Source organism: Muscardinus avellanarius, assembly GCF_963383645.1.
Source record: "Muscardinus avellanarius genome assembly, chromosome: 17".
NCBI lineage: Eukaryota > Metazoa > Chordata > Mammalia > Rodentia > Gliridae > Muscardinus > Muscardinus avellanarius.
In genome coordinates, this window is record NC_137803.1 from 49,543,914 (window position 1) to 49,560,156 (window position 16,243).

Genomic DNA, 16,243 nt, shown 5'->3' on the forward strand with positions numbered 1-16,243 from the left:
TCGCTATCCCTTAAGTGTGTCCAAGCGCAGATACTCAAGGAAGGACATTCTTTTACATCACCACCCTGCAGTCGTCAAGATCAGAACACTAGCATTGATAAGGCACTACTATCTTGTACCTTATTCAAATTTTGCTAATTTTCCCAATGTTGTTCTTTACAGCAGGAGAAAAACCCTAGCTGATGCCTGGCATCCAACTATCAAGTCTCTTCAGTCTCCCTCAACCTGAAACAGCCCCTCGTCTCTCTTTGTCATGACCTTGACATTTAAAAAATATTGGCGCATCTTAATTATGCACAACAGTGAGATTCACACTGCTACAGTCCTGTGTGCACAGAGCGTTCATTCGGTGTGTTTCCATCTCCGACCTCCCCTTTCCTTATCTGCCTCCTCCCCCATCCTTCCACTACTCTGCTGGCCTGTCCTCATCCGTCCCTTGATGTCCCGTCCTTTCCTTTTTTTCTCTCCAGCGTCCACATAGGAGAGAAAGCATGCGGCCTTGTCTTTCTGAGTCTGGCTGGTTTCAGCATGATGCTCTCCGTTTCACCCATTTTCCTGTAAAGGACATCATTTTGTTCTTCTTTACGGCCGAGTACAACTCCGTTGTGCATAGATAGGTATACCGGATTTTCTTGATTCCTTCATCTGTCTACAGACACCAAGCTTTGTTTCTAACTTGGCCTCTGTGAATTGTGCCATTATCCATGGGTATCGCTGTGGCATTCTGACTTTAACTCATGACCTTGACGTTTTTTGAAGAGCACAAGTCAATTATTTTATAGAATGTCTTTCAACTGGGGTTTTCTTATATATTTCTCTTATTTCTTATATATTTCTCAGAGTATAAAATATTCACTATGAGGGAGTTATAAAATTCGTGTTGCTCCAGAAACCCATAACTTCAAAATTTATTGATTTACATGAGCTCAAATACATGAAATAGTAAAGGGATTTAATCTCTGAAATTATATGTATGTTCCTGAGCCATTTGTTCATATGTGTGCATTCTTCAGATTCTGTACAACTTGTTCTTAAACAAAAATAATGAATAGCCAAAGTCATGATTTGAAAAATGAATAACTTATTTGTAAGGAAAAAGTTCTACGTTCTTGACTTTAGTAAGCACTGTTAATAGAATTTTGTTCTTTTTCCTGTTTCGGCTATTTGTCTCACTTTGTCTTGGAGAATAGAATGAAGTGAACAGTTGCTACTGAAAGGTTCAGGAGAGGTTTAATAGTAATTGAACTAGTGTGCTGAAAAAGTTCACAGAGATGTGCTATCGACCAAAGGCCTTTCTGAAGGCCCATTGTTACCCAGGGATTCTTTGTCTTTTTATTCCAAGACTTACTTCTCTTCTGTTACATCTTTGTGAGCCTATACCATTTATGCCTATTAGACTGGGTAAACATGACTTTCCACACTCCATTTTCCCCTCCCTTCCTCTCTCTCTTTCTGGCTGCTGGGATTGAACCCAGGGGCGCTCTACCTCCCAGCTATACTTTCAGTTCTTTTCATTTTGAAGCGGTGTCTGGCTAAGTTGTTGAGGGTCTCACTAAATTGCTGAGATTTGCCTTGAACCCGAGATTCTTCTGGCTCAGTCTCCCAAGTGTGGGGATTACAGGCATGTGTCACTGCACCCAGCTGTTTTTTTTTTTTTTCCTTCCTTTTTTTCTAAATCCAAGATCAAGTTTTAGATTCTTGAGATCCCTGAGAAGTGCAGTGAGGCCTCGGGAAAGCATTCTTTCTCCTCTAGTGCGAGGAGTAATCGGAAGCACTGATGACTAGTCAAAGAATCACAGAAGCGATTTATTTTTAGAGCCGAGGAGAGGGCTGCTTGGGTAGCACATATACAGTTATTATTGGGATGACATATTGGCATAAAGCTTTTTCCTACTGAAATTAAATTTTACCCATGTAGGATACAAAGAGTTGACTTTCTCCCTCCTTCCCTTCCTTCCTGAAAAGCAAAAAGATATTATAAATTAAAAAACAACAACAAACCCCACTATTGCTGTGTGAGGCTGCCACCTGGCCTCCTTGTCCACCCAAGACCAAACCAACCAAGCAAGGTGTGGTGCCACACACTTGGAATCCCAGTACTTGGGAGGCTGAGACAGGAAGATAGCAGGTTCAAAGCCAGCTTCAGCAACTTAGTGAGATCTGATTCCAAAATAAAAAAAAAAATTAAAAAGGCCTGCAAGTGTGGCTTGGAGGTAGAATGCCCCTGGGTTCAATCCCTAGTACCCAAACAAAAGAAAACAAACAAACAAAACCTATAATAACAACAAAACAAACAAAATAAAAGCGAGTGGCATTCATGGCTCAGATGGCTGACTGTGGTAAGACTATCCTCTATACTCCAGGAGTACTTTGTTCTGGGGGCCTGCAGGTCTGTGTATCTACAATTACCAATTCCCTCTCTCCAAAGATTTTCTCTCTAACAACAAACAGTTAGTGTAAGAATTATTGAATAACTGTCTTGAAAAAAACAATCACTGCCCCTTTCACCACTAAAAAATGTGACTGGTCACTTAAAATACTGGACTTCTGATTAAAAAACCCCACAATGACCTATTGTGTACACCTTTCTTTTGGATTTATTCTTCTTTGTGAGTGAAGCAGTTAAGATGAGGATTCTTTTAATTGGGTTCAGACATTGCAGCATTTCCCTTCTAGAAAATCAATGTAAAAAACGCCTTTGTTCTCCTCTTAATTGCTGTCACCTGCCTTCAAGAGGTAACTAAGTTATTGTTACTGCTGTTGTTGGGCGCTCTTGATTTTCCCCTCCCTCTGAGCCACAGCTGCTTGCTTTGGGCAGCGAAGCACCACTTACTTCCACCACCGAGCGTCGAGCGTCGTCCACCGTGCTCTTGCTAAATCAACTTTTCCAGCTCTCAACTTTCCTTTCGTCGTCCTCACCTCTGCTGCTGATCCGCCAGGCCTAGGGATTCGGCTTTGTTGCACCAACGCACACTTCAAAGATGTTTCAGAATTCGCACTTCAAAATTAAAATATACATTTTCTTTTCAGCGACTGAGCCATGAAACAGAATCACATGGGATAGGAAGTGGTAGGGTAGAACAGAAAAAAAAAACAGTAAAGCATAGAAGCAAGTACTTCCCAGGGAATTAACTTTCTCAAACATGTGTTTCCCAGAGCTCCAGAAACACTAATTTCTGTGTTGTTGGTATTGTTTCTTTGTTCTACTCTGCCACTTCCGTATCCCACATGATTCCATTTCACGCCTCAGTCACCAAGTAAGAAAATGTATATTTTAGGTTAGATTTTTAACTTTAAGCACATTTTTTGAAGGAAGCCCCTGGCATTAAAACTGCTGGCGCTTGGGGTCTTAGCTAGAAGCTGGGTGGTACGATCTGAAGGACTCCTTGCCGTGAGGAATAACTATGTTGCTCAGAGATGTAGATGAAGGCTCCTTCCTTAAGCCATAGATGGTTTAACCAGAGTCCTGTAGGGACCAATGGAACCCCAGCATCTGAACTGCCGGACATCCAATCTGGAAGGCTCCGTGTTTCAGGACAACTGCCCAATTACAAAGCTGTTATCATTGGAATATGTTCCATCACTATGCTGCTGGGTGGCTGACTTCAAAATATCCCATGTGGTCGCTTCTTATTAGAGGACTTTCTCTCCTGCCACTCCCTGAATATGATACTGTTCACGCTCCACTCCGAGAGCAGTTTACTCGTGTCCTGGGCATTGCAGAATAAGGGCCGTGTAGGTGGATGGTAGGGAGAGGGAGCGTCCCTCTGAGAGTCACCCAACCCAGAGGACGTCCTTGCGATGGCATGGCTGCTGTCACCCGAGGGTGCTCACACACAGACTGACAGGGCGGGCTCAGGCACTGGCTCTAATGCTTTTCTTCTCAAACACTCCCGGCATGGTTCTTTCTCTTTCTTTTCTGTATTTCTCAGATGGGAAGGGAACATTTTATTTTTCTAAGAAAAGAAAACCCCACTTTGCAAATATGCACTGGCATCTTCCCCCTTAGGTCTCAACGAGTTGGTTTTTCGAACCCGCAATAGTCAAGTGAGTGCCCAGACATTTTCCTTCTGGTTCCTATGGCATGACCTATGGCTACTTTCATAAGCTAGGCAAAAATAGGCACTTTGAGTAGAAATGGAAGAATTCAGTGGAGTTGGGGTGGGAATGGGGAGGATCAGGGAACAATAGAGATAAATATTTCCAAATATGTTCCTTCAACATGTTTTATAACCCCACTCAACAGTTCCTCCCTCTCCCAACTTATCACCAGTGCAGGGTTTGAATTCTAAAAGATTAATTCTAACAGCTCTTAATTTAACATGAATTATGGGAGACAGCATTGGAAGTAGATGGACCTTCCAAGGCCGTCTGGGAGCCAGACTCATCCCTAGCGACACGTTGGGAATTTTTGACCATGCTTCAAACTCTGTTCAGATAGTTCAGCAACTGCGATTAAGTCCTAGAAATGGTAAGCAGGGGTTGCGGATTACAACGAGCAGTGAGGATCTCTGCCTCGTGGAGTTTAGAGCCTAGCACAAGACAGAACCACGAAACGACAGCAGCAATAAGATCTGTACAACGTAAAGAAATAGAGCAAAGCGGAGGTGATTTATCTTCATGGAGAGAGGGGGTTGCAGGGAAACATTTGCAGAACTGATAATGCCTGGCCCAGGTTTTGAAAGAGGGATAGGATGTTGACAGACGAGCGAGGGGAACGCGGGTCCTTCCAAGTGGAAGAGGCACGTCTAACCTTCTAGCCTGCACTCCTGCTGTTGGATCTTTGAGGGACTTAGAGAAAAAAAGTGTAAAGCTCCACCCTGAACCTTGTGCATCCTCTGCAAGGATCTAGGGACCTCCAGAGATTTCAAGGTGAAAAGTGGCTTCTAGATTCTCTGGAGAACTCTTGGGAAAACAAGTGTGGACAGTAGTTGTTGGAATCCCATCTTGCGCTGGAAGTTTCACTTTTGGTCTCCAAAGTCCTTGTTCTTTGAATGGCACTGGGTGCTGATCGCTGCTGCTCATTTTGGGAGTGAGAAGCTAGGTAGTTGCTGGTGGTCAGAGTTGGAACAAGCCTGTGATGTGCAGGGAAAAAGCCAGAGTCTGAGCAAAGGACTAGAGAAATCCAGGCTCCTAACTCTTGGATAGAAAAGGAAGCAGCGTGACCCTGGTCTGTCATCTGGCATTGTGGAAAGGCACTTGGTTCTTGTGGGAAGATTTTACAGTGCTGCTAAGGGCTTTCAGCAAAATTCAGCCAGGAAGGGCCAGTCCAGGAAGAGCCAGCCCCAAAGGAAGCCTGTTTCAGTGCGAAGTGATGCGTGGTGGGGCTGGCAGTTGAACTTAGGGCGCTCGGTTTTCCAAAAGTGTTCCAAAGACAGGACATCATTCCATCTAAAGATAGGTTTCTGTAGTTCACAGTGATATCATATTAGGTAGTTCTACACAGACTACAGTTTGGCTTTATACTTTGGTATCTTTTGAACCTTGAGTTAAGGTATATCTATATGTAAATCTGCTCTTGCATGTATTATTCTCAAATTGTTCAATATCCCATTTATAAGGATCTCTACAATAATTTCTCCTTAGGTTTTAAAAATAGATTTTGATAATGGATATGCTTTTATTTATTTACTTATTTTGGCAATACTGGAGATTGAACCCAGGGGTGTTCTACTTCTGAGCTACACTTCCAGCCCTATTTTATTTTAATTTTGTTTTAAAACAGGGTCTCTCTAAGTTGCTGAGGGCCTTGCTGGGTTGTTGAAGCAGGCCTCAAACCTGCCATCTTCCTGTCTCAGCCTCCTGAGTACTAGGATTATAAGACTGTGCTATCACACCTGGTCTGGATATGTTTATTTTTTATCAGGCTTTGAGAATTGTATAGCTAAGGATGTTTTGCATTTAGCTACCAGAAAGCTCAGAGGCAAATGTGCCAACGAATTCCATCATTCTAATTTATTTTTCTAAGCCTCACGCTATGTTATCCTTTACAAAATTCTCATATTTTATAGATGTCTTATTATAAAAGACTTGGAAATCATTTTTAGACATCGGTGGGGGTGTAGAAAACAAATATGTGCAACAAAGCCATAACATTTTGTTAAGTAGTGTCTTACTGTCTAATGAAATGTATATGCAGAATCTCTTTTGTATTAAGCATAAGTCGGGGTTCTAAGTGTGGCTGTTATTCACTTGAAAGTGTTATTGACAGGAAAGCACTCTCATTCCTCCAAATGCCTATGTGGGTAGTTCCCCTGTCCCCGCCTTCCAGATTAACTTGCTCATCTGCAGACACTCCGATCATCTCAGCGCTCATGTATATGTGTCTGGGTAACCATAACTGTCATTGTTTATGCATTTCATGGAACACAGAGATTTAGAGCTGGGAGGAATGTAATCACCCAAATCCCATTGAGCTAAAGTGATAGACGGGCATTTTGAAGCCACTGAGCGACTGCAGCAGGAGCCAGCACGCTGCTGTGGTTACTGCGTGGGCTCCGTGGGGCCCTCGTGGAAATGTGCGGGCTGGGCCTGGGAGCCTCTGGGTGGGTTTGCATTGCTACTCCTTGAATGGCAAGCAGACACTTGGCTTTGGGACTTTATTCTTGAAAATAAATTTCCATCTAGTTGTTTCTGGTTTCTTTACATGTATGTCTTCCCTGCTGGAAGGGGTGGTCCTTGAGGGCAAGGCCGTGTCTCAGTCATCTTTCTGTCTTTGGCCCCAGGTCCTGGCATACACCAGGTATTGGGTAGTTATATAGGCACGAGCACCCGGAGGCATGCTGCTGGAACTCCCTGCCCTGGGCGTGAGTGCTAAGAAGAGTGTTGCTAAGCACCCCCCCCCCCCCCCGCCCAGGGCTCTGCACCCTTGAGGACTTTCCACCTTCTAAGATAGCTTTCCCATAAATAAGCAGACCTCCAAAACTTAAACAATGTTTTCACAAAACCTTCCACACTCTAGGTCCACTGCAGAACTGCCTCTATATAGATCTTCCTCTAAACCCATCCAAATGAGGTTAACTTGTGCTCAAAACTCTTATTTCTAAGAACTAGAACTTCCTCGTTTGAGTACTTAGTGGAACACCCCTGGACACACTTGCACAGAGAGGAACCCAAACCAACCTAAAGTGATCTGTACATAATTATAATGCTTTTTACATCTCATTAGCATTGTATTTTTGCTCCCCCCGACTTCACTTGGGTAATTATGGGTGAGCACATGCTCTTTGACCAGAATAGACTTGTAAGCCTTCTGCCACTCAGCCCTGTCAATCAAATGATCTCAGAACCCCTTAAAAATCAGGAACGAAAGCCAAACGTAAGCAGACATCTGCACTTCTTCCCGGAGGCTCTGACCATTTGGTTGAGATCTGCCCTTGTTCTCCTTTGAGGGCATACTGTTGCTTGCCATAAATCCTCTTGCTTACACTATGCACTGCTTTGGGGGTCTCATCTGAATTCTTTCTTTTGACCACATAAGAACCAGGGAGGAGGGCTCCACTCCTGGGACCCCTACTCACAGCGATAACAAGCACACAATTAAAGTTGGCTCAGTGAATGAATGACTGCTTACTGTCTCGGTGGAAGGTCTTAGCCCGGTCATTTCTTTCTGCCTGGTAAGTTGTGCTGTTCATGGAGAACATGATGAACGTGGTTGACAAAAGGCAAGGGTGCAGCCAAGTGTCAAAGGGTACAGCCAACCTGTCAGCGAAGCGTTGCTTTCTGAGTAGCCTCGGTTCCTGCTGTCACTGTCACTACAAGTCAGAGCTGCTCAGCTGGAGCCGGGCTAGAAGGGGAGTGCCAAGGGCGGGAAGGACCAGAAAGACTTGGTGAAGGGCTTGGCGTCCATGACAGAAAAGGGGGTGGAAGGCAATGCTGTGTTGGAGGAGTTTTGCATCAGGGAGTGGAAGCAGAAAGGGCCAGACTGGGAGGTAAATCAAACCATTTGTGGACAGTTGTGCAGAGTGGTCTGAAGCCCAGTTCTGTTTCATGTCTGTGTGATCCAAACTGGCTGCCAGCCCTCTGGCTGTCAGTGGAGTCAGCACCAGGTGAGGAGGGACCAGTAGGGGGAGAGAAAGGCCCAGGGTGAACACGGGCTTGGAAAGAGGCCTCCTGAAGATACTCTTGTGCTTACGTCTTTTGGCCAGAATGTTGAGACATTGCTAGCCCTTGCTGCATTAGGAAATGTAGTGTTTTACTTAAGCACATGCCCTAACTAAAACCAGGAGGCCTTTTTATTATGAAAAAAGTGAATCGATATTGATCAGTCCTCAAGAGTCTATGGCGTATAAAGCTAGATGCAGGACATAGTCTCTGGCTCCTAATCCAGTGCCCTGTTATGAATTGGAGATTTGAACTCTATCATAAAGGCAGAATAGGAGAGCGAGAGCTGCCCCAGGTTTAGCGATCAATGTTCTGGCTCTGCCATTTACTATTATCTTGGACATAGTATAGTTTCTCTGAATCCCTGCTTCTTAATCTGAGTAGGTTATTGGATAAAATTATCTCTGGATGTCTATCAGCTAGAATATCTTATGATTTAAAAACCTATGGTAGCTAAATCTAGTTGTACAAGTCAAGGAATCTATAGATTCTCATGTGTGAGATTCATTGTGAGGTCTCATGTTTTGGTATAGTATTTATTTTCAATAAAAATTGTTAAAAGAAAAAAATAAAATAAAATATTAAAAAATTAAAATGTAATGACATTCAAGGAATATAAGTTTTGATTATTTTTATAAGAAAGAAAATATAAAATATCAAAAAACTGGAAAAAAAAAACCATCTCTGCTGGGTGGCTAGCCTCAGCAACTTAGCAAGGCCCTCAGAACTTAGTGAGACTTTGTTTCAAGATTAAAAAAAATAGTTGCTGGGGTTATAACTTAGAGAGAGAATATACCTGGGTTCAATTCCAATACTACAATGGAAAAAAAATGTACCTTTTCTAAGAGAAACTGTCAAATAAAGGCTAAAGATAAAGACCTACACAAAAGTTGTTTCTCTGCCTTCTCCTTGTCAACAGGATTTCGATTTAATTTGAATGTTGGCCAGCAATCCTACCATAATATAACTATTTCAAAGATGGCAGCTGTCAATTCCATTTCTTCTGATATGTGCATTCCACTTCTCCATTGAGAGAGAGAGTCTCTAGGATCCAGATTGGACTAGTTTGACCTGTAGAATATGGAAGACAAATGCGGCATAATAGAATATCATCATGTGCCACAAAATGATGTCTTGGTCAATGATATGCTATCTGTACAATGACAGGTCCATGAGAATATAGTGGAACTGAAATCCCTATCACCTGGTGACCTCATAGCTGTCAAGTGCAACACTTGACTCACGTGGTGTGGTGATGCTGGTGGGGACAGCTGACTGCATTGCCAGTCATATAAGAAGTAGACTCACACAATTGCATACAGTATGTAATATTTGATAATGATAACAAATGCCAATGTTTGTAGTTTATATATTTACTGGACTATTATCATGACTTAGTGGTGATTCCTCCTATTTATATAAAGAAATCACTAAACAGTGTGTTGTGTTGTGTTATGTTGTGGAGCCCCATACTTCTCATGTTTGGTGGTCTCTGGATGGCATTGAACACATTGAGTGGTTGACTTATACCATCTAGGTGCATGTAAGTGACCTCCATAATGAAAAAACACTGGCTAAGGGTGCATTTCGTGGAGTGCTTCCCTGTCACTAAGCGGTGCATAATTGTTACAGCTAGCTGCAGGCTTAGCATTCAGAAAGAATGGCAATTTCTGCTGCTTGTCTCTTGGAACTGCCCTGTAAGTCTAGAGTACTCTGTCAGAGACTGGGTGGTATGCACAGGCAGGGAGGTCCAGGTGTGTGAATTGGGAGGTACCTTGTGGAACTACCTTGAGTGTCCAGCTGAGCCTTTGGCAGACTCTAGCCCTAGTCCTCTGGTGGCAGCCTCATGAGCCCCGGGAATGCCCTGTTGAGTCCGCTCAACTCATAAAACTTAGATCATAGTAAAATTGCTATTTTAAGCTGCTAAGTGTTTGGGTGCTTTTGTGGGGTCCTAATAGATAACCAGAACAAATGTACCCCGGATACATCTCCTTTCTCAGCCCAGGAAGTGAACCATGATGAGTTTAGACCAATCTTGTATTTCAGTTCCTTGTCAAACTATTTAAGGGCGTTGTACGTGATACCCAGTTAATGAGATGCTAAGTGTCATTTCCTTACAGATCAAAAGATGCTCAAAAGATTAAATGTCTGTGGTTTTTTATTTTTTGGTATTGAGAATTGAACCCACAGGCACTCTACCTCTGACACATACCCCAAGCCATTTTTTAATTTTGAAACAGGGCTCACTAAGTTGCTGAGGTTGGCCTTGAACCTGTGATCCTCCTGCCTCGGCCTCCCAGGTACTGAGATTAAATGCACACATCACCACACCCTGTGAAACGTCTTTGGTTTTCAGCCTGAGATTGTCATGTCTACATTGATTTCTGAAACTATGGCCACTATATTGTGACCACAGGAACAGCTCTAAGGACGAAGCCAGTAAACTAAGGATGATGGAGGGATAAAAAGGTAGTTTGTGTCTAGAAGTCAATTCTAAAAGCTTCTAACCTCTAGACTCCTTGTTACATGCTCTGATAATCCCTTTTTGTTTAAATCAGTTTGAATTGGATTTTCTATTACTTACAGATGAACTCATCTTAACTGATACAATGGGAAAACAAATCTCTGTACTATTCCCTTCCACCGATGGGAGTAAGAAAAATTGCAATGACAAACTCTCTCTTATCTTAATGCTATTAAAGCGTGGGCTCCAGAGTAGACAGGCCCTGCAGATATTGGTGGATCCAAGGTGGTAGTTGAGTTGGGGATAAAACTTAAATTGCTTTGCATACTGAAATTAAGGAATTGAGTTTTAGGAAAAGAGGACCAGAGAACAGAAACTCACGGAGGTAGGAAGAGAGGTGTGTGTGTGTGTGTGTGTGTGTGTGTGTGTGTGTGTGTGTACAGGGAATGAGAAATAAGGGGGGAAACTGGGTCCCTAGGAAAAAGGAGGCCTTCAATAAGGTGTGGTATGCATGAAGCCTTTTTGATGGGAGGAGGGGCCCATGTCTAGTTTACTGTGAAGGAGGGACAGTGCAATTAAAAACGGAGACTTAGTAAAGAGGCTATCAGAGTCAGAAGCGGCCCTGGGATGCGAGGACCCGGGGTTTAAAAAACCTGCAAACTGACTTTGGGGAAGAAAGGGGCAGGCCAGTTTTTTAAAAAATCTTTTCCTCTGGAAGTGGACATATTGGTTGAAAATTAGCTTCTTCAACAATAATTATACTCCAAAATGTATTTTAATTTTTTTGCCAAATTTTAAGTTTTTAAGTATTACATTCCATTTTCAGGTACCTTCAGGTCTTTGCTATTGTTATTTAATTAATGGGCCATAGCAAGACTTTTTAAGCTAGGCCTGGATTGCCTGACATTACAGTGTACGACCGGAGTGCACGGGAGCAGCATGGTTCAGTGGAGAGCACCGAGTTTTGTCTGGAGGGCTGTGCTCTGCTGCGATCCTCTCTCTGAGGACCTAGGAGACCCTGAGCAAGTGCTCCCTTTTCTCATCCACAAAATAAATTAAATAGCTAACCTGCATTAGTTCGTGTGTGTGTGTGTGTGTGTGTGTGTGTGTGTGTGTGTGTTACTGGGGATTGGACCTGGGGCATTCTACCTCTCAGCTACAACTTAATCCCTATTTTATTCTTTCTTTTTTCTTTCTTTCTCCTTCCTTCCTTCCTTCCTTCCTTCCTTCCTTCCTTCCTTTCTTCCTTCCTTCCTTTCTTCCTTCTTTTCTTCTCTTTCATTTGTACTGGGAATGGAATCCAGGAGCCTTCTACCTCCGGGCTATACTCTCAGACATATTTTATACTTAATTTGGAAACAGGGTCTCACTAAGTTGCAGAGGGCCTCACTCAGTAGCTGAGGCTGTCCACAAACCGTGATCCTCCAGTTTCAGCCTCCCAAATGCTGGGATTACAAGCGTGCGCCACCACGCCCGGCTCTCAGTTTCTTTAAAAAAAAATTTAAAACATTCAAGCATGGTGTTTTGTGCCTGTAATCCCAGTACTTAGGAAGCTGAGACAGAAAGATCATAGGTTGGAGGCCAGCCTCAGCAACTTAGTGAGACCCTATTTCTAAATAAAAAAATAGGACTGGGGGTATAGCTCAGAGGTAGTATGCCCCTAAGCTTAACCCCCATTACTACCAAAACAAATAAATAAAAGTAATTTTGAAATTGCCAAACTAAGCTGGGCTTGGTTGGCACATTTCTATAATCCAAATACTTTTGGGAGGCTTAGACAGGAGGATTGTAGGTTCAATGCCAGCCTCAGCAACTTAGTGAGATCATGTTTCAAAATAAAAAAATAAAAAAGGTTGTTTGGAACACTCCCGGGTTTCATCCACAGTACCAAAAAAGAAAAAAGAAAAAGAAAAAAGGCTAGGTGATCACTGTGGTGATCACTTTGCCCCTGGTTACACAACTACCTTCTATCATAAAGTTAGGAGAAGTTTACTGGTTCATTGTATAAAAACACTAACTAATACATATGGTTACCACAGTCTCCAGGGGAATTTAGGGTGAACTCATGTAGTAGACGGTGTGGCCAACTTTTTGCTTTTGAGGAGGGTGCATGCCTAACGGCACTTGCTGGGCTCCACAAAAGGGCGTGCTTTCTTTCTGTCCTGTACCTTCTCAGTGGATTGTCCCTGGTACTCATATTTTGGCTTAACACTTATTCACCAATAAAACTGTTTTCTCTCTTTACTACCTAGGTTGGAAGATGTTTTGTTTTAAATTACATTTCTCTAACACATCCTTTTTGTGTCTGTGTGGTACTGGAACCCAGGGGCATTCTACCTCTGAGTTACACCCCCAGCCCTATTTTATTTTTTATTCTGAAACAGGGTTTCACTAAGTTGCAGAAGTCCCCACTAAGTACCTGAGGCTGTCCCTGAAACTGCGATCCTCCTGTCTCAGTCTTCCAAGTACTGGGATTACAAGCGTGCACCACCATGCCCAGCTCCAACACAAATATACCATCGTAATGAACTGGAAGATGGGATTCCAGTGAAGAATTCCTGGACTCCTCAGCATTCTCTCTAAGCATGCTTGGTTCTGGAAGTTGCCAAAACCCATTTCCCTTGTCCACCTTCTTGTCCTATTGCAAAGAGGCCTTGTATACATGTATATAAAAGCCCAGTTTGTGCAATCCAGTTTCATCCTTATCATCCACCCTCCAGCCACACAAACACCTGCATTTGAACCCCTCTGGAGGTTGGGGATACACATACCCGAGGTGGTGCAGCTGCCCTTGCAAGGGTGGGTTTGGGAAGGAACCCTGCACGAGCCCTGGCTGCTTGACATGCGCTCCCATATTGTGGGCTATGACTCCGGGCAAGCGTGTGCTTTTGGCCCTTAGAGATGGGGCTAGAGAAGGGTCAGAGTGAAGCTGCAGAGAGGTGAGAGTGTGAGGCTGCCTGTGATGCGGGGGCAGAAGCAGACGCTTGCCCCTTACACACTTGGACACTTGGGTCTAAGGGTGAACAGTGTAAACCTGTCTGGAGAGCAAGATCCCGCTTAATTTCTTTCCATCCACTTCCTGCCTGAAGGTACCCAGTCACTGTCTGTAGTTTGGTGTGTATTCTTCTGTGATGGTTAATTCTACATGTCAAGTTGGCTGGGCCATGGTGCCCAGATCTTGGTTCACCATTATTCTGGATGTTTCTGTAAAGGTGTTTTTTGGGGGGGATGGAATTAACATTTAAACTGGTGAATTTTGAGTAAAGCAGATTACTCTCCATAAAGGCGAGCCTCTTGCAGCCAGTTAATGGCTTTAATAGAAGCCCCTTGGTACAAGAAGGAAGGCTGCCCCCAGATGAGTGCAGCTCTTCTCTGGGCCTCCAGCCTGCGGCTGAGCCCAGCAGATTTCGGACATGACAAGCCTTCACAATCGCACAAGCCAATTCCTTAAACCAAATCTTGCTTTCTTTCTCTCTCTGTCTATATACATCCTGCTGTTTCTGTTTCTCTGGAGAATCTTACCATCCTTTTCTTGAGTGTTTTCAGATATACACACTCAAACACAGACACTTACATGGAATTCGATTGCCCCGCAATTTGCTTTATTCACTCGCTGTCTTCTTTCTTCCGCGGTGTTTGCAGTTTAACTGATATAATGCAATAAAGTGTTCAGCGCTGTGCTCGGCAAAACCAGCACGTGATAAATGTTAATGCATCGTTACTGGAGCGTGCGGGCTATCATCATAAAGCCAGTGTTTGTTATCTCCTGACCCTTTGACCTCTACTCAGCGGGGATGCTTTCCCCTGCTCCTGACGAGAGTTCTGCGAACCTCATGAGTCTTCTGAACACCCTTAGGAGCACCCTTAGGTAACACAAAGTCTGTACATTAAGCTGTAAACATAGTGTCAGTTCAGAAATCAAAATGTCCAGGACCACGTGAGAAGCAACCGCACACTTGACTTCCACGTGAGCTTTGGGTTGAGTGCAAGTTCTTCGCTTGCCACATTCTTCGTCCATTTCATCCTCTCTCTTTCTTCTGGCAGCTTCTACGATCTCCAACACTGCCAGGGTCACAGCAGGAATCGGGTAGCTGTAGGAAGCGGGAAAGTTATTTTGTGTTTGGATGGCTTGGTACCTTCTGAATCTTTTAACCAGGGGCCTTTTCTTTTATGGATGTTTGCAAGGACTCTTTGGGATATCTTCCAACCACCAGGGACTTCCCACCTGCATTTTCCTCGACAAGAATGATGAACTCCCTTTCAGCTGGCTGTTTTCCGTTATGCAGCTACTGGGAAGACACTGGTACCGTGGGCTTCTCTCTGCTGAGGCCTGCCCACCCCCAGTGGCTCAACTGGACAGGTCCCAAGAAGACGGCCTCCACACCTGGCCCAGGGGAATCAATCAGGTCTTCTTGCCTTCATCAGCTCTGGGGGTGCGGGCCACCTTCTTCAACTCAGTTGTCAGTGGCTAGACAGCCCTCCTCTCTTTTCAGATTTCTCAGGTGGGGCCAGACGCCATTTACTGTATCTCCCTGCTCTCCCCATGCCCAACCTTCAGGGGAGGCTTAATTCATTCTCTAAGACACCTTTCGGGAGTTCCTCTCCCTTCGCTTGAGGTCCACAAGGAGCATCCCGAAGTCTTCCGCCTTGGTGGTACTCATAGGACATCGGCGGCTTTCAGCAAAGACGTATTCCTCACATCTTTCCAATTTCCCACAGGTAGATAATTTTAAAAAATATTTAAAGAGGGCAAGATGTTTAAGAGTTTAGAAATTATCTTTTGCATTATTTTCCCTGAAAAATTGAAAACTGACTTTCATGTGCTACGTTTACTAGATTTTGGTGCATCAGTTAAAACTTTCAATTTGATGTTCATTTACATCAGCGATTACATTTATTTATTTATTGGTACTAGGAATTGAATCCAGGGGCATTCTTCCTCTGAGCTATGCTCCAACTACCCCTCTTTTAAAAAATTTGAAACAGAGTCTCAGTAGGTTGCCCAGAGTCTTGCTAAGTTGTGGAAGCTGTCCTTCTATAGTCCTCCTGTCTCGGCCTCCTGAGCACTGAGATTCCAGGCCTGCGCCACTGCCTGGGCTACAGACTACTTTATGTTATTCACTGTGACCTAATTGCTAGTCCAGTGGCTCTGTTCCTTCCAGTGAAGAACTTTCTGTAGATTTTAGTATCCTTGTTCTCCTGTTTTCTCCAAACTCACTCAGTAGCCTTTGTTTTGGTGGTAAAAGCTTGTTTTTCCTCCTGTCTATCCTCTTCCATTTTACTGGTACTTTTTCTCTTCTTTCCCCTACAGTACATGCATTCCTGTGATGGTCTGTCTTCTCTTCCTTCTTACGGAAACAAGTCTCATATTTTTCTATCTAGCCCTGGTTGGCTTCAGCAGGTTGTTCATTTGCATTCTCCCCTGGTTACACCTCCCCACACTCAGCACCCAGGCGTGTCCTGTTTCTGTGAGTGGCACCAGTATTCTCTAAGTTACCAGAGCTCAGTCTTGCATTGGACCCTGCCCCCTGTCCTCTGACCTCCAGAATCTGGCAAATCACTAAGTGTTCTCGCTTCTCTTCCTTCACGTTGTCTTCCTGTTTCTTTTTTTTTTTCCCCCTTGCCTTCTACCACCTAGGGTAATCAAATGTTGCTCAAGGCAGCTGGGATATTTAC